At 42.2% G+C, this 22109-nt stretch overlaps 1 protein-coding gene across 4 annotated transcripts in view; it reads left to right on the forward strand.

The window, feature by feature from the left end:
• The first annotated feature begins 7424 nt into the window (after positions 1 to 7424).
• LOC146855704 (endogenous retrovirus group 3 member 1 Env polyprotein-like) overlaps positions 7425 to 22109 on the forward strand; it is a 264638-nt gene continuing 249953 nt past the window's right edge. For 2 of the 4 annotated variants that reach the window (XR_014981370.1, XM_085653600.1), the window contains exon 1: positions 7460 to 7497. The gene's annotated coding sequence lies outside the window, so the exon portion shown is untranslated. Of the gene's footprint in view, positions 7498 to 15245; positions 15330 to 22109 lie in introns of all 4 variants that reach the window. The other 2 variants (XM_085653598.1, XM_085653599.1) reach the window with 2 other exon arrangements.

A 22109-nucleotide genomic window follows, 5' to 3' on the forward strand; every position in this document is an offset into this window, starting at 1 on the left:
TTCAAACAGAAGATGAAACATATAAGGCATACATTGTCGAAATCTTGGATCTTCTGCATATAATCTTGTTGTCCGAATTTCAGATGCAGGAATCTGCACAGGACGTTCATCATATCGTCTACCTTTTCCTGTTAGGAACAACTGCGGGAAACAACGAGCTTCCAAGCTCTCTTCTCATACACTCATGGGACTTCCTGTTGCTTTTTTCATTTGAAACAACTCAATTGTATTCCCCATCACCTCTTTGGAATGAAGTGGATGTACACTGTAATGTTCATAGATTTCTTCACATCCGGACATGTCCACTTTTTCTATTTGTCCACTTAATGTTTCAGTATCTTCTGCGAAATCTATTTCTTCTTCTCCTACAAACACATTTCTATAGTACTCATTATTTTTTAACAGATACAATGATGCCTTTTGCACTTTTCTAACATCCACTAACTCTTGCCAAATTTTTATATTCTTAGTAGGAACACCATTAACTAGAATGACTAGTGGCTCATTTTCTGCATGGTCTACACCAATAGTTTCAATATTTTTCCTTAAATCTAACGGTAAATACACAACTCATCCTTTCAATCCTCCTTGCAACTCTGATGGAGGTAATTTACCTGTTTTGGGCTCCATACGAACAATAGCCTGAAACGGGTGAACACATTGTATGAGAATAGACTCATACGTATTTAAATCTATCAGCTCTGGATGAATAGCAACCAACTCTAGATTATTATGAACAGCTCTAGCAGGCATTTTATTCTCATCTAATTTGTTATGACAATATTTGCAAATACGCTGCTCAGATCCCAAATCAAAACAATCCTCTACCAACAAATAAGTTGCAAATTCCATCCACTTATCATTATCTTCTATTTCACTTTTTAAATACAGATTGCCACCCCTAGTCTGATTTTTATAGTGACTTCGCCGACAACAAATACAAAAAACATTTGGTCTTTCTCCTGAAATTACCTTAAACTTTGTGATTTCATCCTCAACATTTTTTGTAATCACGGGTTCTACATTGTCTTCAACATTTTATTCTACTAATGTGTCAGTTTCTGCACTCTCTTGCTGAGGACCAAAGTAACAAAACTCAATATCATCACAGACCTGCTTCACATCTGCTACTGACCCACGCAAAAGAGCACTGTTCAACTCACTTAACTTTAGTGCTGGACTTTCTGCATAATGCAACCTTCTCACTAACTTCCGCATTTGAGTATGATGTACTGCCAGCATTCTGAAATGGTGAAAAACACTTTGACAAACTTTCCTAGAAAGACAAGCCAAAGAATGACCTTGCAAACCAGTATGTTTTCTCACTCTGCAAGGGTCTAGTCCTTGCAACAGCTTAATCTTTTGTTTTACACTTTTTTTAGTATAGGCTCATAAGAAACTACATAATTTTTCAATAGATTCCTGTCGTACACTGCAAACACTACTGCAATCCCAAGTGTACACAGGGTTTTTAGCACGTCTCCCTAAAACTTCATCAGCTATCACTTCTTCTGCATTTCTTTCAACCATTTTCTCTTTCTCAATTGGACAACCGTCGCTAACCTCATAACTTCTACCACTGGTGTCAACTGCATACAATAATTTTTCGCTCAGTGAATAACTCTCTTCGTTAAAAAAAGGCTCTGAACTGGAACTGTGTTTCCATTCTCCCAAAAAAAAATCACAATTTTCTTTTTTATTAATAACTCTTTTCCTCCTACTTTTGGCCTTCAATACATGGATTGGTTTATCTAGTGATCGAATTCTGTTTAATACTAAGGTAAACAGTTTCCTTTTTACTTCAAAAGCCTTTTCCACAATGTTTTCAATATGCTTCTTCTTTTTATAAAATAAAGCTCTCTTTTTATATTTCTTCACATCTTTCAGCAAATTATGCACTACTCTCTTGTAAAAAAAGTTTTGCGTAATTCCTTATACTGATTTTGCCTTCTTTTACCATACTTTATCTCCTTTGACTGACCATTTGCTTTTTTACTTTTCCTCTTATTTTGAATTTTTTTCTTACTTGAAGAATTCTCAGTAGTTCCAGCATTATCTACATTCTGTTTGCTCCTACAAACATTTTTAATAAATTGCTTTGTGATCTTACCAGAAGATTTTTTCCTTTTAACCACATTATTCTGTACATTAAATACTTGTGGTTGATGTTTCTTCAAATAATCCTCCCATCTCTGTTCTTTTCTTTTCTTTTTTTTTCTGGCATGATTTCTCTATTTTAACGTTGAAAAACAGTATCTGTAAAAAAGAATCACAAATTAATGTATATTAATAACTTTCAAATGTATACTATTCCTTTACTGTACAAACACATTTCATATAAAAACTGACTAAGAAACTATAGCCCTGAACCACAAGTGTGACAATGGTTAAAACACTACATGCATAGTGCATACTACTTTGAAGCAGTTCATGCCCTAAAGCCTACCTCACTAAAAGACTACATGCTAACTGACTGAATGATTACAGTACTATAAGGAGACACACTGGGTGAGTAACAGGGTGTTTGCTAGAAGTGTATGAATACTGACTGGGGAATTGAAGGTGTGAAACACAAGTGTGTAGGTGGTTAGAGGACTGCATGCATAGTGGATAGGCATTTGAAGCAGTCCATGTGCTAAGGCCTGGCTCATTGCATGAGTACTTGGGTACTGACTGAATGATTAGAGTACAGCAAGGAGAGTGCCTGGGTGAATTTATAAGTGTTTGGGTTTTAGCACAGTGAATGGATTAGTACTTGGTACTGAATGGGTCACTAGAGGAGTGCAAAGGGAGTGACAGGATGTTTGCTGGACTGTATGGATACTGACCAGGGAATTGAAGGTGTGAAAGACAAGTGTGTAGGTGGTTAGTAGACTGCATGCATAGTGGATAGGGGTTTGAAGCAGTCCATGTGCTAAGGCCTGGCTCGCAGCATGAGTACTTGGGTACTGACTGAATGATTACAGTACTGCAAGGAGAGTGCATAGGTGAATTTATAAGTGTTTGGATTTTGGCGCAGTGAATGGATTAGTGCATGGTACTGAATGGGTCTCTAGAGAAGTGTAAGGGGAGGGACAGTGTGTTTGCTGGAGGTATATATACTGACTGGGGAATTGAAGGTATGAAAAACAAGTATGTAGGTGGTTAGAGGACTGCATCCATAGTGGATAGGCGTTTGAAGCAGTCCATGTGCTAAGGCCTGGCTCAGTGCATGAGTACTTGGGTAGTGACTGAATGATTAGAGTACTGTGTAGTAATCAAGTCCAGGCTGATTGTGATGTTTCATGAGGATTTATTCAGGTTGGTTACAAGATGTAGGTTCAGTAGTATTCAGCCCCATCAGGAGCAGCCAGCAAGGCGCTCAGCCCATCTGCAACTGTGGTATCCAGAGACTAACATTCCACATTACATCATATCCACAGTTTTCCACAGGAGGAGCAGTGGATGACATGAACAGCACTAACACCAAGATACCACATATCCTCCTTTCTTCCAGAAGGAAAACAGAAAAGAGAAATATAGAATCAGATGTAGAAGCTTGAAGAAAGATATAGAGAGGAGAGTACTAGAAAGAAACAGAGTAGAGATAGAGAGAAAGAAAGCAACCAAAAAAAAATATTAAATAAACAGATAAACATAACCTGTTTCCCATCCTCCTTTCTAATAAAGGAAGAAATAAAGAAAAGGAAAAGAAACCATCAATGAGTACTCTCTGTACACCAACTGGCCAGGTAAGTATGCGAGAGAGCAATCCACATCAGGAAGAAACAAGTTGGCAGAGAAGAAGAGAGATAAAATCACAGAGAAGACAAGAAATACAAAAAATTACTCATGTTTCCCTGTAATAGAAAAATATTAAGATAATAAAATGTTAACAGCACTGGGTAAAACAGTCTCCTAAAACAAGAAGCAATACGTAGAGAATACACCTAACACCTAACAGTGTACTGAAACCCTGCACGCTAGAAATAGGACAAGAAGAACTCATACTATGCACCCAGTAAGGGTAATAATAAGCGTGTGAAGGAATGACCTCGAGAGGAGATCTGAATATTGTGCACTGTTAAAAAAAACATGACCAACACAAGACACATTAGGAAAGGTAAAACGTGCACTGCAGTGAAGGCATAAGACATGTAATGTGATGTCCATGTACGGACGCACCTCGACTGGAGGTACAATGTTATGCACAAAATGATGGGGAGACCCAACAAACATACCTCCGGAGAGGTCAAGAGATTGTGCAATGTAAAAGTGGGACAAAAGCCACAAAACATGTGAAACTAGATAGGTGTGCACATAAACAAAAGAGAAACATACCTTGTGAAGAGGTCAACGTTGTGCACAAGATAAACAGGACAAAAACCCTTGCAAGACACCTCGTGTTGAGGTAAAAAACAATGTGCACTGTAAATACGGAACTAAAATCCCTGTGAGACACCTCGTGTTGAGGTAAAGATTGTGCACTATGTGAAGGTAAGAACCTTAAATAAAAAACACATGCCTCGTGGAGAGGTAAGTGTTGTGCACTAGAGTGGCGGGAATACAACCCACGTGAAAGACCTCGTGAAGAGGTAAAAAAAACATTGTGCACTGTTATAAATGGGCATAGGACCCATAAACAAAACCTTAGACACTCTATGTAGAGTAAAATGTAAGGTAACCCAGGGCTAAAACCTAGACATTGTGCACTGTAATAAATGGGGAAAGGACCCACAAACCAAAACCCTGGACGCCCTATGTAGGGTGACACATAGGGTAGTCATGTCTGTAGTGACAGAGAGAATATGAGGACTGAAACCCATATGCAAAAAAAACAACGTGCACAGTAACAAACGGGACAAAACCCCTAAAGAAAGCACCTCGAGTAGAGATAAAACTGTCGTGCACTGTGGCAAAAGAACTATGACCAGGCACTACATGCGAGGTAAACGTGCACTGAGTTAGGTAACCAAATAATATAAGAAAAGACACCTCGTATAGAGGTACAAATGTTGAATGATTCAGAGATGTGACATAACTCACATGACACCCTGTGTAGAGTAAAAACATACCTAGACAATAACATAATGGGACCAAAACCATAATGTATAACACACATGGAGCAATGTGTCCCAGAAAGTACATATGGGTGAAAACCCATGACCTATCTCTATAGATGAATTGAATCAATGAAGCCAAGTAAGATAATATATGCTGGACCCCACTGAAGTGTGTTAAATCCCAAAAGAAATAGGATAGAGGCTCACCCGAGGAATCCATTGAAGAAAGAAGTTACTTTTCCTCTCTAAAACTTCCGAAAGTAACTTGACAAACAAGACAAACTCCAGAGCGGGGAGTCTCACAGAGGAAACCCAGGACGACAGTTCTCCTCAAGTAGTTTTAGAGAGATTGAATCGATGCAAACGTGCTCGGACTCCTTCTAGTTGACCAAGGGCAATGAAGACTGTAAGACATGACCGGATCGACCAACCAAAAGATGGAGGCACGCACTTGACGTCGCTGCAGGGTGGCTCACAGTACGCCAACGCACCAATAGAGAACAGAAACAACGCAGCAGTGCCAAAGGTTCCGAGAACGTGAAGAAGAGACGTCGGCGAAGAGTCGTCAGGCGGCACACGCGAAGGTGAGTGTGCACGCGCGTATATTTTCAAAATGTCCAGTTGCGGTTGAACTGCCATTGTTGCCACCAAGTTAAAACACCCAAAAAAATAAAAGTTCTAGACCATGTAGAAATGTGGCAATCAAACCGAGGTGATGCGCAAATGTTGCACAAGCGTGAAGGTGTTTGAGCGTGAACTGCCACTGTGAACAACAATTTTCTTTCATAAATGTGCCGGTGATGTAGAAAAGAACATAATAGGACTGCTTGATGAGAGTTTGTTAAGTGTGCAGTTTGTAGACTTGAAAATACTTGAGAGTAACTGCGTGATGGAAGGCAAGATGTGCGCAGTATACTGAGTGCGCAGGAATGTAGAGGGTTGAATATTATGACTAGGCAGGCACTGTAGATTAGAGCCAGAAACGACATAACGAGAGGGGTAACGACTAAGCAAGATAAAAAGACAAGGGAAAAAGGTACATTATAAAAATACGAAATACCCAATTCCCCCTCTTAATAAAGGCAATAAATAGATAACAAAAATGTGTACAATCCCATGTAGGGTACACTCCATGTAAAGGTGTGGAAAGAGGGACTGGGACCCAAATTCCTGCCCCCACCCTAAACAGGGGACAACGTGTATGTAAATGTCGACAGAAGGGATGTGACCCAACATCCTGCCCCCACCCTGAACAGGGGACAACGGGAATTTGACTGTGGACAATAGGGACTAATACCCAATGTCCTGCCCCCACCAACCAATAGTGACAACCTGTGATTTGAAATAAAATCACACTATGTAAAGAATATAGCGTCATGAGAACAAAGGGACTTGCACCAAATGTCCTGCCCCACTAGTAACTAAGGGACGACCTGTGAAATAAAATATGAAAACTCTCCAATGTGAGGAGGCAAGCAAAGTGAAGACTCAGGACCAAAACTCGTGTGGCGCAAGGCGTCTTAAGCACGCAAGAACCACCCCTACAACAAAAACTCATGCGGCAGTATGCGTCTTAAGCACGCAGGGACCACCCCTGCAACAAAACTATATGTGTGGCGCAAGGCGTCTTATGCACGCAGGGACCCACCCCTGCAACAAGTCAAAGAGACCACCCTCACGTAAGGGTACAATGTAATTACAGCATAAAATTTGACATAAAATCCCAAAACTTACCCCGACGTAGGGCCAACCCTCATGTAAGGGAACATGTGAAACCAGTAGAAAAGGCAAACCAAATACACATTATAATATACTGTATTAATATGTGAGACCAGTTTAAACTTATCAAAGTATAAGCAACAAACATTTCTCTGAGGCAGGTTAACAAAGACTCGTACAAAAAACTGGGGTAACAGTTCTGTTGAGAATATCAGTAAACATAGTACAACCTTAAAGTTGTTGTGCCCTGTGAACACCTTCAGTTATAAAACAAAGGCTGAATGTGAGGTACCGTAGGCAAATTGTACCTTCCGTGTGTAAAACACAGTGTGAGCAGGCTTAGACACAACATATGTCTTGGCTGCCAACCGTCGAACAATGCCAAAGGTTAAAAAGTTCCTGCATGGTCTTTCTTTGTCGAGAGGATACATGGCAGACAAACAAGCAAAGAAAACTTGAAGGAGACGGTCTCACCCCTGCATTCCTGTCTTGGACTAACTTTATCGAAATCGCCGAACTTGTGAGAAAAAAAAAACGTGGTTGGCAGAAGGCTTGTGAAGCAAGGCAATGCTGATCGATTGTGCCAACTGCAAAATGGCGGCACGTATTCTGACGCCGCGCCGGATGGCTCCCAGCATCTCGATGCACTAAATTCGTCTATAGGCAGCAATGCGTGCTCTGGAAGGAAGAAGACGTCATGGAGATCTGTAGCAGCTTCGCGCGACACCAGAACCAGGTAAGAGGCGCAAGATTAATTTGAAATTTGAAACACAGTCCAACAGTTGTGTTTAGCAGTTTAAATTTAAGGAAAATTGCCAATCCAAAAAATGAACGGCAACAAGGCACATTTAAAAATCGAGTCTGAAATGAGATAAGAAACAGCACAATACAGCTGTCGCACCTCTTTTAATCTGTGTGCCACTCCGACAAACTGCCTCCAAAACGGTAAAACTGTTCTGCTGAGCCAAAGGTGTTTTTCTTCATAACACAGAGGTCAAATAGATGAACCTCATGGCAGTAAACCGTCCATAAGTAAATACAAACCAGTGGACACATTTTAAAGACAGAATGGTCATTCGCCAACAATGTTTCACCGCTCCTTGCCTCCAGGGACACGCAAGTGGCATGTGGAATATGCAAAGGTGAATCCAGAAAAGGGGTACCTGCTACAAATAATCATTTATATCCTGTGAAAGCAGTGTAGACAATTAACATCTTGTCACTTGATATCATTTTCCCAGCCAGTGCCCCTGTTGAGATGAATAACTCGAAGTAGTGGTGAGAGAGTAACTTCAAACATGTCTCTTGGCTCAGTTCCAACGCAGGCAGTTATCAAGCACACACTCTGTGCAATACCAATGTAAAGAAAGGAAAAGCTTACAGTAGATGTAGGTTCACTCTGCGCAGCATTCATGAGGTGCCAAGTTGTAGAAGCTTCTTGAGCCTGTGTACAGCACGCTTGTTAATGTGCTACATGCGTTGGAAGAACAGACGTATTGAGACTCTGTAGGAAAAGACCATATGAGATGCTGTGGGAACAGCAGGCAGAGACAGGAGCTGCTTAGAGACTGGAACTGGCACCTTTGCGTTGAGGGCGACCGGTAGGAGGTCACTGGTGGGGCTGATGTGTGCCAGTAGAAGGGTAAGTGCAGCTGTAGATTCAGGAGTAGCTTGAGGTTGAGAGTAGGAACTCAAGATGTCCTCAAAGGTAGCAGACACAGGTTCTTTGGTTTAAATCATCGCCAATAAAATGTAGTAATCAAGTCCAGGCTGATTGTGATGTTTCAAGAGGATTTATTCAGGTTGGTTACAAGATGTAGGTTCAGTAGTATTCAGCCCCACCAGGAGCAGCCAGCAAGGCGCTCAGCCCATCTCCAACTGTGGTATCCAGAGACTAACATTCCACATTACCTCATATCCACAGTGTTCCACTGGAGGAGCAGTGGATGACATGAACAGCACTAACACCAAGATACCACATACTGCAAGGAGAGTGCCTGGGTGAATTTATAAGTGGTTAGCTTTTGGCACAGTGAATGGATTAGTAGTTGGTACTGAATGGGTCACTAGAGGAGTGCAAAGGGAGTGACAGGATGTTTGCTGGACTGTATGGATACTGACTAGGGAATTGAAGGTGTGAAAGACAAGTGTGTAAGTGGTTAGAGGACTGCATGCATAGTGGATAGGAGTTTGAAGCAGTCCATGTGCTAAGACCTGGGGCGCTGAATGAGTACTTGGGTACTGACTGAATGTTTACAGTACTGCAAGGAGAGTGCATGGGTGAATTTATAAGTGTTTGGGTTTTGGCACAGTGAATGGGTTAGTACATGGTACTGAATAGATCACTAGAGAAGTGCAAGGGGAGTGACAGGGTGTTTGCTGGAGTGTATATATACTTACTGGCGAATTGAAGGTGTGAAAGACAATTGTGTTTGTAGTTACAGGCCTCCATGCATAGTGGAAACACGTTTGAATCAAGCTATGTGCAAAGGCCTGTCTCACTCCATTAGTACTTGGGTACTGACTGAATGATTATACTATTGCAAGAAGAGTGCCTGGGTGAATTTATAAGTATTTCAGTTTTGGCGCACTGAATGCATTACTACATGGTGCTGAATGGGTCACTGGAACAGTGCAAGGGGAGTGACAGAATGTTTGCTGGAAGTACATGGATACTGACTGGGGAATTGAAGCTGTTAAAGACCAGTGTATAGTATGTTAGAAGACTGCATGCATACTGCACAGACATTTGAAGCAGTCTATGTGGTAATGCATAGTTCACAACATGAGTACTTGAAAACTGACTAAATCATCAGACTACTGCTAGGACAGTGCCTAGGTAAAACTTTTAAATTTTCAGTTCTGGCACAGTGAAGAGAATAGTACATGGTACTGAATCAGTCACTGAATGAGTACAAGATGACTGACAAGATGTTTCTTGAAATATATAGATACTGACTAGATAATTAAAGAAGTGAAAGACAAGTGTGTAGGTGACTTGAAGCCTGTATGCATACTGTATAGGATTTAAACCAGTTCATGTTGAAAGGCCTGGCTCACACCATGAGTACTTAGACACTGACTGAATGATTAAAGTACTGCAAACAGAGTGCCTGGGAGAATTTATAAGTGTTTGGGTTTTTGCGCAGTGAATGGATTAGTACATGGTGCTGAATGGGTCACTAGAGGAGTACATGGGGAGTGACAGGGTGTTTACTTGAAGTGTATGGATACTGACTGTGGAATTAAAGGTATGAACGAGAACTGTCGATGGTTAGAGAACTGCATGCATAGTAGATAAGCATTTGAATCAATGCATGTGCAAAGGCCTGCCTCACTCCTCACTACTTGAATATTAACTGAATGTTTACAGTATTGCAAGGACAGTTCCTCGGTGAATACATAAGGAATGACTACCTTTTAATTCTACCTAAACTTGACAACAGGAAATTTTTAAATCAGTTATGCATATTCAAAGAAATGAACTACTCAAATGCTTCTCTCACAGTGGTTACACAAATGCACACAGACTCACAGTGTGATTCTAGACAACAACCACTATCTCTAGGAGTTTGCCAAAACTCATTCACTACTGTGGAAGTGGTAAGGGAACTGCACACAATCTACATATTTCAGGACTACACTTTTGTGTCAAAGCCTGACTCATTTAATCAAAGCATAAGCAAAAACTGCCTTCTAATGCTACTAAAACTTGACAACAAGCCAGGTTTTAAAACAGTTATCTGTCAGCAAATACACAATGTTACCAAATGCTTCTCTCACAGTGGTTCCCAAATGCACACAGACTCACAGTGTGATTCTAGACAACAACCACTATCCCTAGGAGTTTACCAAAACTCATTCACTACTGTGGAAGTTGTAAGGGAACTGCACACAATCTACATATTTCAGGACTGCACTTTTGTGTCAAAGCCTGACTCATTTAATCAACACATAAGCAAAGACTGGCTTCTAATGCTACTAAAACTTGACAACATGACAGGTTTTAAAAGAGTTATCTGTCAGAAAATACATGATGTTACCAAATGCTTCTCTAACAGTGGTCCCCAAAAGCACACAGACTCACAGTGGGATTCTAGACAAGCACCACTATCCCTAGCAGTTTACCAAAACTCATTCACTACAGTGGAAGAGGTAAGGGGACTGCACACAAACTACATATTTCAGAACTGCACTTTAGTGTCAAACCTGACTCATTTAATCAAAGCATAAGCAAAAACTGCCTTCTAATGCTACTGAAACTTGACAACAAGACAGGTTTATGTTATATCCTGAGTTAGTACAATGCTATTCATGCCCTGCCTGTAGAATCTTACTGTGATGACATGTTATAGAATGTTGTGGATCAAATAGTCACAGTTAGCTGGGCTGAGCAGCATGCTGGCTGCTCCTGGTGGGGTCTTGATCTGGTCTATTTTACCATCTTGAATAAAACTACCTGAAACTCATCTTGCGTACCTGACTCAATCACTACAAGTTTTTGGCGACGATAGACGTCGCTTTACACACATCACGGTTTTCCCGACTTTCAGCAATTTGTCAGCGAGTCACTACTTACACGATGTGCTCATTTGACATAGGATGAACTGTAAGTAATTTCTAAGGTCAATCTACGAAAATCAAAGTACTCTTTCTTTCCGTTCCTGCAACCCACATTTTGCAAGCTTCAGCTGTTTCCTGACCACGGTGACTACTTCATTTATTTTAACTTATTGTTTTCTTGGGACAGTGCATCTTTTCTAGTGTTTTTAGTACTCACAATTAGCTAAGTATTCATTTGTGGTATGCCTTGCTCGTCTACAGAGCTCATTTGCTGTTTGCTTTTACATGTATGCACAGCATTTCCTTAATACAAGAACAGGTTATGGGTTCCCACCCACTTGTTCTTTCTTGCACACATTGCCCCACACTGGTATGTTGCATAGATTACGGTCCTTTGACCTCTTTATGAGGTGTGTTCCTTGGGTTGTTTTTCCCTTTGTTACGGTGCGTATTGTCTTCACCTTTACACAAGGTGAATAGCATGGGTCTCATTCCATTGCTACAGTTACAGTGCACAATGTTTTTACCTCCACACGAGGTGTGTCGCACGGGTTCCAGTCCTGTTGCTACAGTGCACGACTGGTGCACAACGTTTTACCTCCACTCGAGGTGTCTCGCATGGGTTCTAGTCCATTTGCTCAGTGCACATTGTCTGTATCTCTCCATGGGGTGCGTCTTTATGCAAGGGTTTCTGTCCTTTTCGCATCATAATATGGGTTCCTACCCGTTACCCTACATGTGCAAAATTTTAGTTTGTCTTCCTTCTTGGAGCTATGCAAGGGTTTTAGTCCCTTTCGCATTATCAAATGGGTCCCTACCCATATCTGTTTTTATCATATGGGTCCCTACCCATATCTGTTTTTTAACATATCTCAACCTCTCTTAGTTTTCACTATGTCAACATTACAAGGACTATTGTTTCTATGGGTTATAGTCCCATCTGTTACTGTTTTTATCCCTTGTCTTTTTAAGGGTTGCATTTGGGTTATAGTCCTCCCAACCTTCACAAATGGTTTGTTATTATATTATTGAACTCTCTACATTGTTGTCTTTACATTATATTTTTCATTTGTATTGATGATGGTGTTCCTCTTGGGTGAGGATTATCCTTATACTTTTCCTCATCTTCCTTGTTTTCTTTTCTCATTTCTAATCTATTGGTGATGTTTCTCCTGGTGTCTTGTGTGGATTCTGAGCTTTCCTCTGCTTTTCTGTTGTGTTTTCTTGCTCTGTTGGTTTTTCATTTTTCAGCCTCCTTACATTCCTGTTCCGGCCAGTGGTTGTGTTCTGGGGCAGTCATTCGTGCTGTTTCTCCTCTTCTCTGACTATGTTGTTTTCTTGCCTTTTCTTTTTTGCTATAGAAGGGAGGATGGTTCTTTTGTTCTCGTTTTCCTCTCTTCTTTGCTTTTCTCATCCTTTTCGGTTGCTCTTCTTTCTTTGGTTCATGGTTCTTATTTCCTTGCTGTTTCTCCTCTTAATCTTTCTTTTTCTCTCATTGTTCTTTTGGATATTTTGGAGAAAGGGGGATATGTTATAGCCTGAGTTGTTGTTCTTTTGTAAATTTGGGAGAAAGGGGGATATGTTATATCCTGAGTTAGTACAATGCTATTCATGCCCTGCCTGTAGAATCTTACTGTGATGACATGTTATAGAATGTTGTGGATCAAATAGTCACAGTTAGCTGGGCTGAGCAGCATGCTGACTGCTCCTGGTGGGGTCTTGATCTGGTCTATTTTACCACCTTGAATAAAACTTCCTGAAACTCATCTTGCGTACCTGACTCAATCACTACAAGTTTTAAAACAGTTATCTGTCAGCAAATACACGATGTTACCAAATGCTTCTCTCACAGTGGTTCCCAAATGCACACAGACTCGCAGTGTGATTCTAGACAAGTAACACTTTCCCTAGCAGCTTACCAGAACTCATTCACTACTGTGGAAGGGGTAAGGGAACTGCACACAATCTACATATTTCAGGACTGCACTTTTGTGTCAAAGCCTAACTCATTTAATCAACGCATAAGCAAAGACTGGCTTCTAATGCTACTAAAACTTGACAACATGACAGGTTTTAAAAGAGTTATCTGTCAGAAAATACATGATGTTACCAAATGCTTCTCTCACAGTGGTTCCCAAATGCACACAGACTCACAGTGTGATTCTAGACAAGCACCACTATCCCTAGGAGTTTACCAAAACTCATTCACTACAGTGAAAGTGGTAAGGGAACTGCACACAATCTACATATTTCAGAACTGCACTTTTGTGTCAAAGCCTGACTCATTTAATCAAAGCATAAGCAAAAACTGCCCTCTAATGCTACTAAAACTTGACAACAAAACAGGTTTTAAAACAATTATCTGTCAGCAAATACACGATGTTGCCAAATGCTTCTCTCACAGTGGTTCCCAAATGCATACAGACTCACAGTGTGATTCTAGACAAGCAACACTATCCCTAGCAGCTTACCAAAACTCATTCACTACTGTGCAAGGGGTAAGGGGACTACACACAATCTACATATTAAAGTACAGCACATTAGTGTCAAAGCATGACTCATTTTATCAATGCATAAGCAAAGACTGGCTTCTAATGCTACTAAAACTTGACAACATGACAGGTTTTAAAAGAGTTATCTGTCAGAAAATACATGATGTTACCAAATACTTCTCTCACAGTAGTTCCCAAAAGCACACACACTCACGGTGTAATTCTAGACAAGCACCACTATCCCTAGGAGTTTACCAAAACTCATTCACTACAGTGGAAGAGGTAAGGGGAATGCTCACAAACTACATATTTCAGAACTTCACTTTAGAGTCAAAGCCTGACTCATTTAATCAAAGCATAAGCAAAAACTGCCTTCTAATGCTACTAAAACTTGACAAGACAGGTTTTAAAACAGTTATCTGTCAGCAAATACACAATGTTACCAAATGCTTCTCTCACAGTGGTTCCCAAATGCACACAGACTCACTGTGTGATTCTAGACAAACAACACTATCCCTTGCACTATACCAAAACACATTTCTTCATCTAGAAGGAGTACTACATTTTAGTGTAGAAACATAACTCATTTCACAAATTCATAAACCATGACTGGTTTCTAATTCTACCAAAATATAAAAACAGCATAGTTATATGTCTGCAAACACATGAAAAACACAAAAAAACCACAAATGCTTATCACAGAATTGTTTCTACATGCAGACACACTGTCAATAAGATTGTAGACAAAAAAAGTACTCCCTACACTTTAGCATGTGAAATACATTAGTCTGATTAAAATCAAAATAGTCTACATACATCCCCTCACAATTAAATGACTCCCCTTTCAAGTTGTTTTGTAGATTAAGAAGTATATCAGTCACACACCAGATATCAGTCACACACCAGATTTTCTTATACAGAATCTCTGCACTGTGCACCTGTCAGCAAAACCAAAGAATGGCAAAGATTCCCTCTCATTTTCCACACATATACATGTAAACATCAAATCACATTCCTTCCCACATAAATTCAAAACCAAAGACACATTTCTATTGGTTAAACATTTCAACCCTTTTCAAATGACATAAATTTGAACCCTTCCCCCAATCTGCCTTCTGCCTGTTACCATAGAAACAGGTCATGGAACACTGTACTGAGCACACAGGTCACAAGTTCAGCCCACAATGTTGCTAATCAAGACAGCAAGTGTGCTTGACTTTTCAACATATCAGCTTATCATATATAATGTTCCTTACAATCAGTTTTTGTTAACCAATAAGAATCACGTGTTTAAAAAACAGAAATATGCACCCTACCTTTCAGTGTAGAAGGTTGTCAAACAACCAATGATTTCTTGTCTTTTTTCAAAACTGCATCTTAGCCACCATTTTAGAAAATCTTACTTTCCAAACTGCCATTTCATTTACAGAGACCATCTGAGTGTATCCAGACCTCCTTTCAAGATGCTTAGTGTGGGGATTGTGGGACACAGCTATATTTTCTGGAGCCAAAGGTATGCAGAAAACAAAGGCATTCACAAAGACCTAGGTTTGCCAAATGTAGACATTAAATGGATTGGACTGAGAGGGTGAGGTTCCGTGAACTGAACCCATGTTTCCGAACGAATGGTACTGTGACGATTCTGGTATTAGCAAGTCGCAAATGATGAGTCTAATATAAGCGAGCGTTTTTCGCAACGCTGCACTGAAGGATTCGTCATGTATTGCTGATTCTTGTGTTCGAACCTACGGGTTCCATTTCATGCACGACATCCATTTTGTATCATTGCCCTCACATAGTCAGTGAATGGGCGATGTCCGACCAATGACCCTGCTTAGGTAACCTTGAGGGCACGCAGTCCCTAGTGCGCGTTCTGCCAAATTCTGCATGACTTGGCGAAAGCTGACCCTGTCGCCTGAGGCGGACCCTGCCGTACTGGTTTTCTGTCCTGTCCTGCCTGAGCAAGATTACTGGCCCTGATACAATAGACCACGCTTCTTTTATTTGCCTACGAATATGTCTTATCTGACTCTTCTATTTTCTGCATCTGTTCCTGCATTTCCCTTTAGCCTTTTATGATGAGGAGGTGACCAACTTTATTATGGGGCGGTCCGGCCTTTCAATAGAGGGATGTCAGAAACATGTGATTGAAGGCCGGACACCTGGAGATGGGAATGTGATGTTGTGTGATCTCATTGTTTGGAATACAGAAACGGTAATAATTGTAAAACTTGTAGCAATGTTTGCCCGAAGCAGAATATTCAGTATTTAAGGAGCGACCTGTTTTGTACAAATCGAGCAGTCTCCTTAGAATCTATCTTGTATGATACTTCTGTGACTTCTGTTCCTGACTGCAGTCATTAAAGACGATCTTTTGACGCCAGAGGAAGAGTCCCGTGTCTCTGTATGTTAAGTACGCCAAAACAGGTGAACCCCAAAGGTTTCAGGTGTTGTCCCATGGCACCGCTGGGTCTTAGAAATTGCCCAGTCCTTCAGTTGGCGCCCTAGCGTGGGGCGACATCAAGCGGTTCCGGTCCTAGCCTAAAGAATTGTGAGGAGCTTCGTGTGAAATATCCGAGGGAGGTGCACCCCACTTCATCGATCCATGTATGTCGCATAAGTGGTCCGAAGGTCTTTCCCCGCGAAGGTTCCCGCTTCCAGACGGCTGCAAAGGACTGGCGCCCTGACTGTCGACCTGTTTTGGAGCCTGGCGTAGTCCTTAGTACGGCGAGACGATAGACGGGTCTTCCTGGTGACGTCATTGATCTTTCAGTTAAGTATAAGTGGGTCGCTCCCAGTCCTTAGGTTTGTTCTCGAGTTCTTTGGTCCTTAGTTTTGGTTTGCATGGTTCCATTGCATTTGGTTTAGTTTGGTCCTTAGGATTATTTGGTAGCTGCAGTTCCCAAAAACCGAGGGTCTCGTACATTTACGAGTGTTTCGGCAGAGATAGCCCCTTGAAGTTTGAAACTCGGTTAGTGAGCGAAAATGCCTAACCGTAGTCTTGGTTTCTTGTCTTGTCTTGGATGTTGCAACAAGGATTCCCGATTGGAGGACTCTTGTCCGATACCTCCGGTTGGAACTCCGACTTATGAGCTCTATTCGAAGCACGGTGTGGGCCCTATCACGTATAACGAGGTATGGGTCCGCTATACGAGGAAAGATGGTGTTCTCAGATGGCCACTACATGGTAGTTTTGAAACTGCAATTTTGGATAATTTGGAGGCGAAGTTATTTAAGAAGAAAGCCCGGCCGGCGATGTTTGACTCCTTTCGTCTATGGCGCAAAGAAGCCAAGCAGAAAGAAATCAAACAGGCTAAAAAGGATAAACGAGACAAAGGTGTCTCGATTATGCAAGCTGCTAGGCAGTTTAAGGAAGATGAAGAAGAGAAAGCGACTGAGATTTTCACTAGACAACATAGCATGGCAATTGATAAATGCTACCCTGTTTTGCCATCATGTCCCGATAAGCCGAAAGAGGACCCCGAAAAGGATCCTCTGATATCCTATTTATTGAAGTCGCCACCTCCTTATGTACAAGGTGCTACAGCCCTTTTGGTTCCCTCTGCTGTACAACCGGCTGCTGGTCAGCCCGTGGTAGTTCCTCCCCCACCACCTGTTCCTCAGCAGGGTTATGTTCCTCCGGCACCCCCCCCCTTCCTGGGTTGCCTTTTTCGTCTTTAACTGCTACACCTCACCTTGCTACGTCTGTCACTCCTGTTTCTGTTACCCCTTTTGCTCCTTTGCTTTCGCTGAATGCTGTCTCTCCTGCTCTTATGTCTACTTCACCTTCCGCTCGTCGGCGAGTAACCGACACCATCCCTAGTTTTCTGACTCCTCTTTTTGGGTCGCTAATTGCGCCCGTCGTTTCTGATTCTATGCAGAGACGTAGCCAGCTCCCTGAGTCTAGGGAACGAGCATTATTAGATTCGATAGCTCATAGGTGGATTTTGAAACCCGATAGGTATAGTTGTCGTATAGTTTACGATACATTTTCTCAGTGGAATGAACCAACTCAGAGATATGTGTTTGAGGAGATGTGTAAGTTGTTGCGAGACGAATGGGACAACGACAAATTAGACTCAGCCCCCGCTGACATGCTCGAACTCCAGAGTCAATTTGCGAAAGGTATGATTTTGGGCTCTGATGCTAGACATGCGTTAGAACGGCTTCTTGCCTATAGGTCTGTATTACCGTCTAGAGTTTTGTTTGCGAATGATTCCTCGGCAAAGAAGACGTTAGGACAGTATCCTATGAGAGAGGTTCCGCCAGTATGGCATGATGCAGTACAGGCTGATGCAGGGAGAGGTATTGCGGCCGCTCCGGCACATTTTCAGAGAGTTTGGATACATGTCCCATGGAAAAGGTCTGAAGTATTAGCATTAAAACAGACTTTGCCAGACCCACGTAAGAATCCCGCTGGTTACTATAAGGAATTGTCCCAGACAGTGGACGCCTGTATTATGAACATTGCAGATATTGAGATGTTGTTTGGCAATGTGGTGCCACAACCGATATGGGCAAAGATCCGCCATGAGGATCATCCGAACGAGTTAGGTGGTACCTGGACTGCTATTTTAGCTGCGGATGCTCTCCAAGTAGGAGGTGCAAAGCCTGAACCTCTAGTAGCGGAGTTACCAAATAGGATAGTTAATTTAATGAAGACGCTGATGCCAGCGTTGAGAGTAAACTGGGATAAATTGTCGGCTTGTAAGCAGAAGAATGATGAGTGTGTGTCCGACTTTTTCACGCAATTTGAGGAGACTTTTGTGGACCACAGCGGTCAAGATATGGGTTCAGAGGGAGGCCAGAGACTATTTGTTGATAAGTTCGTGTCTAACTTGCTGCCTGACTTGTGCAACAAATTGAAAGACTCAGAAAGTGCTTGGGCTGTCTCTTCGACGGCTCAGATTCTAGCCACAGCCCAATATTACGAGAACAGAGATAAGGAAGAAAAAGAACGTGTAGAGAGGAAAACGAAGGACCTGAAGACTAAGGTGTTGTTGCAGCAGGCGTATCCGCCTCGCTCGAATCAGAACGATTCGCAGCAACGTACGCAATTTCAGCAACAGGCACCGTTTCCGAGAGTACCACTGAGACCGGAGTATCTAGCTTCCAGGCCCTTGTTAGGATTGAATCAATGTGCATACTGCAAGGAAGAGGGTCATTATAAGAACGAGTGCCCTGAGTGGTGTGCCAGTTCAGAGAGGTCGTGGTTTTCAACAAGTCTCTAGAGGTAGAGGACGTGGTGTCACGCCTTCTCAGAATGAGCGTTCTCTTCCGTCACAAAGTTCTCTTAATTGTTTTGACCAATCAAAGGTGCAATCTGATAGATCTCCGCAGTACCATGTAGATGATTACTATGTCGAGGGCGAGAGTACTGCGTATAATGATTGCTAGGATAGCCACGGACAAAGAGAGGGAGTAGTGTCAGTTCCAGTTGATCAGAGTGGGCCTTACGTTTCAGTAACTTTATCAAGTGTGGTTGAGCCTTTTCTGTTGGATACTGGTGCGGCAAAAAGTTCAATCATACATTCTAAACTCCCTGGCGCACCCTTGTCTGGCTTAACTAATGTCTCAGTAGGATTCTCTGGCGCCCCTGTTCGTAATCCAGTCTCTAGTCCTTTGTCCCTTTCGATTGAACCATGTAAGTTAGAAGCACCGTTGATTTTGACTACTGGTTGTGGTGAGAACTTTCTGGGTTTGGACCTGTTGAAACGACTGTATGCGACATTGCATTGTTCCCCATCGGGAGTACAACTTACATTGGGCAGGAAAGTGATCTCTCCTATGTATGTGTCGACAGATAGGCTTCCACAAGAATTGCGTTCGCTCCCCGAATCTCTTTGGGCTACGGGTCCTAATGATGTGGGTCTTCTGGAGATTCCTCCATATGTTGTTCAGCTCAGACCGAATGTTAGGTTACCGCGAATTCCGCAATATCGAATTTCGAGCGATGGTGAACGAGCACTCTTAGCGATCATCCATGATTTGATCCAGAAGGGTGTGATCGAAGAGACACGAGGTAACGTGTGTAATAGTCCTGTTTTGCCGATTTTGAAATGTACCGATTCTTCCCAACCTCCTGTGTATCGTTTCGTAATTGATCTTAGAGAAGTGAACAAGATTGTGGTTCCGCAGTTCCCTGTGGTTCCCGATATCACAGCTTTATTGACATTGATTCCTGCTTCAGCTACCTGGTTCTCGGTGATTGACTTGAAGAATGCCTTCTTTAGCATCCCGATAGCAGAAGAAAGTAGGGACATTTTTGGTTTCTCCTTGGGTGGCCGTAGCTTCAGATTCAAGCGCGCACCTCAAGGTTATTGTGAAAGTCCTTCGATATATAGTCAGGCTCTGAAAAGCCAGCTTGACACCTTTGTATTGCCTGTCGGGGCTGCTTTGATCCAGTACGTAGATGATCTTTTAGTGGCTGCTGATGACAAAACAACTTGCAAAGCAGCTACGATTTCTTTGCTACAGCATTTGTCCGATTTACATCACAAAGTGTCACCTTCTAAGTTGCAATATTGTTGCCAAGAGGTAACGTACTTAGGTCATCTCTTGTCAAAGGAGGGAAGAAGGTTGACCCCAGAACGAATTAGAGCAATTGCCCAAATGACCAAACCAAACACTCAAAGAGAAGTACGTGCTTTTTTGGGTATCACATCATACTGCAGACAATGGATCCCAAATTTTTCATTGTTAGCAAAGCCTTTGTTAGCCCTCACGTGCAAAGATGTTTCGAATCCTCTGCCATGGTCTGATGACTGCCAGAAGAGTTTTTCTGAGCTACGCGATGCGTTGTGTTCAGCTCCTGTGTTGGGTAGCCCCGACTACAGTAAACCATTTACACTATACGTTCATGAACGAGAGGGTTGCGCGTTGAGCGTGTTGACACAACAATTTGGTGATAAACAGCGTCCGTGTGCGTATTTTTCTTCAACCTTAGATCCAGTAGCAAGAGCATTGCCGAGTTGTCTTAGAGCGACAGCGGCAGCTGCTGTGTCTATTCGACAGTCTGCTGGTCTGGTCATGAATAATATGTTAGTGGTAATGGTTCCACATGCGGTAGATACTTTGTTGAACAGAACGAAAACTCAACATCTCACGAGTGCTAGGTTGTCAGGCTATGAGCTGACACTCTTGGCAAGTCATATTCAGATTAAGAGATGTAGTGTGTTGAATCCAGCCACATTGTTGCCGACTACTGTAGAGTCGAGTGATTCAGAACCACATGATTGTTGTTTGCGAACTGAAGAAGAAACGAAGGGTCGGATCGATTTGAAAGATACCCCATTGTCAGATCCGGATGGTACTTTGTATGTGGAAGGTTCGTGCTTTAAGTTGTCGAATGGTGATGTGACTGCCGCGTATGCTGTGACGACGTTGAGTACGATTGTTGAGACTGCGAGAGTAAGTCAGAATTCTGCACAAGCTGCAGAGTTAATTGCGCTGACGAGAGCGTGCGTTTTGGCCAAGGGAAAGAGAGTGAACGTGTTTACCGATAGCCAGTATGCGTTCGGTGTTGCACATAGTTTTGGACGATTATGGAGAGAGAGAGGATTTTTGACGTCCCACGGGACAAAAATACAGCATGGGCAATTGGTGAATGAGCTTCTGGAATCACTTACTTTGCCAAAGCAAGTTGCGATTGTGAAGTGTAGTGCTCATCGGAAGGTCACGGATGATGTTGGTCACGGTAATGCATTTGCAGTCGAGATTGCGAAAAAGACGGCAAAGAACATGACGAGTCGAATGTATGTTGCAAGTTCTGCAAGATGGGTTACGGATGCTGGAATGTGTGAAGACACGATTGAGAGTGTGAAGTCAATTCAGAATGAGGCTACTGAGAGTGAAAAGAATGCATGGAAAGACAGTACGGGTAAATTGGATTCGACTGGTTGTTGGATCGATCTGTCTGAACATCAAAGATGGATGTTACCTGATGCCTATGTGCTTGCAGTAGTTACAATGGCACATGGAATGGCACACATTAGTGCGAAAGGAATTTGCAAGTTGTTGGCCCCGGTATGGAAGAATGACGGAATTTCTAAGTGTGCGGAGAGGGTGGTTAAGAATTGCATGGTGTGCCTGATGCATAATCCTGGCAAGGGAACTCCAAATCCAGCTGGTCATTTTGCTCCCCCGACTTGTCCCTTTGAGATTATCCAATTAGACTTCATTCCTATGGAAAGGTGTAACAACCTCAAGTATGTCCTTGTTGTAGTTTGTGCATTTTCACGATGGATTGAAGCTTACCCCTTGAAGGATAATACAGCCCTTTACACAGCCAAAG

The sequence above is a fragment of the Triturus cristatus genome, chromosome 4_1 (genome assembly GCF_964204655.1).
Source record: "Triturus cristatus chromosome 4_1, aTriCri1.1, whole genome shotgun sequence".
Classification (NCBI taxonomy): domain Eukaryota; kingdom Metazoa; phylum Chordata; class Amphibia; order Caudata; family Salamandridae; genus Triturus; species Triturus cristatus.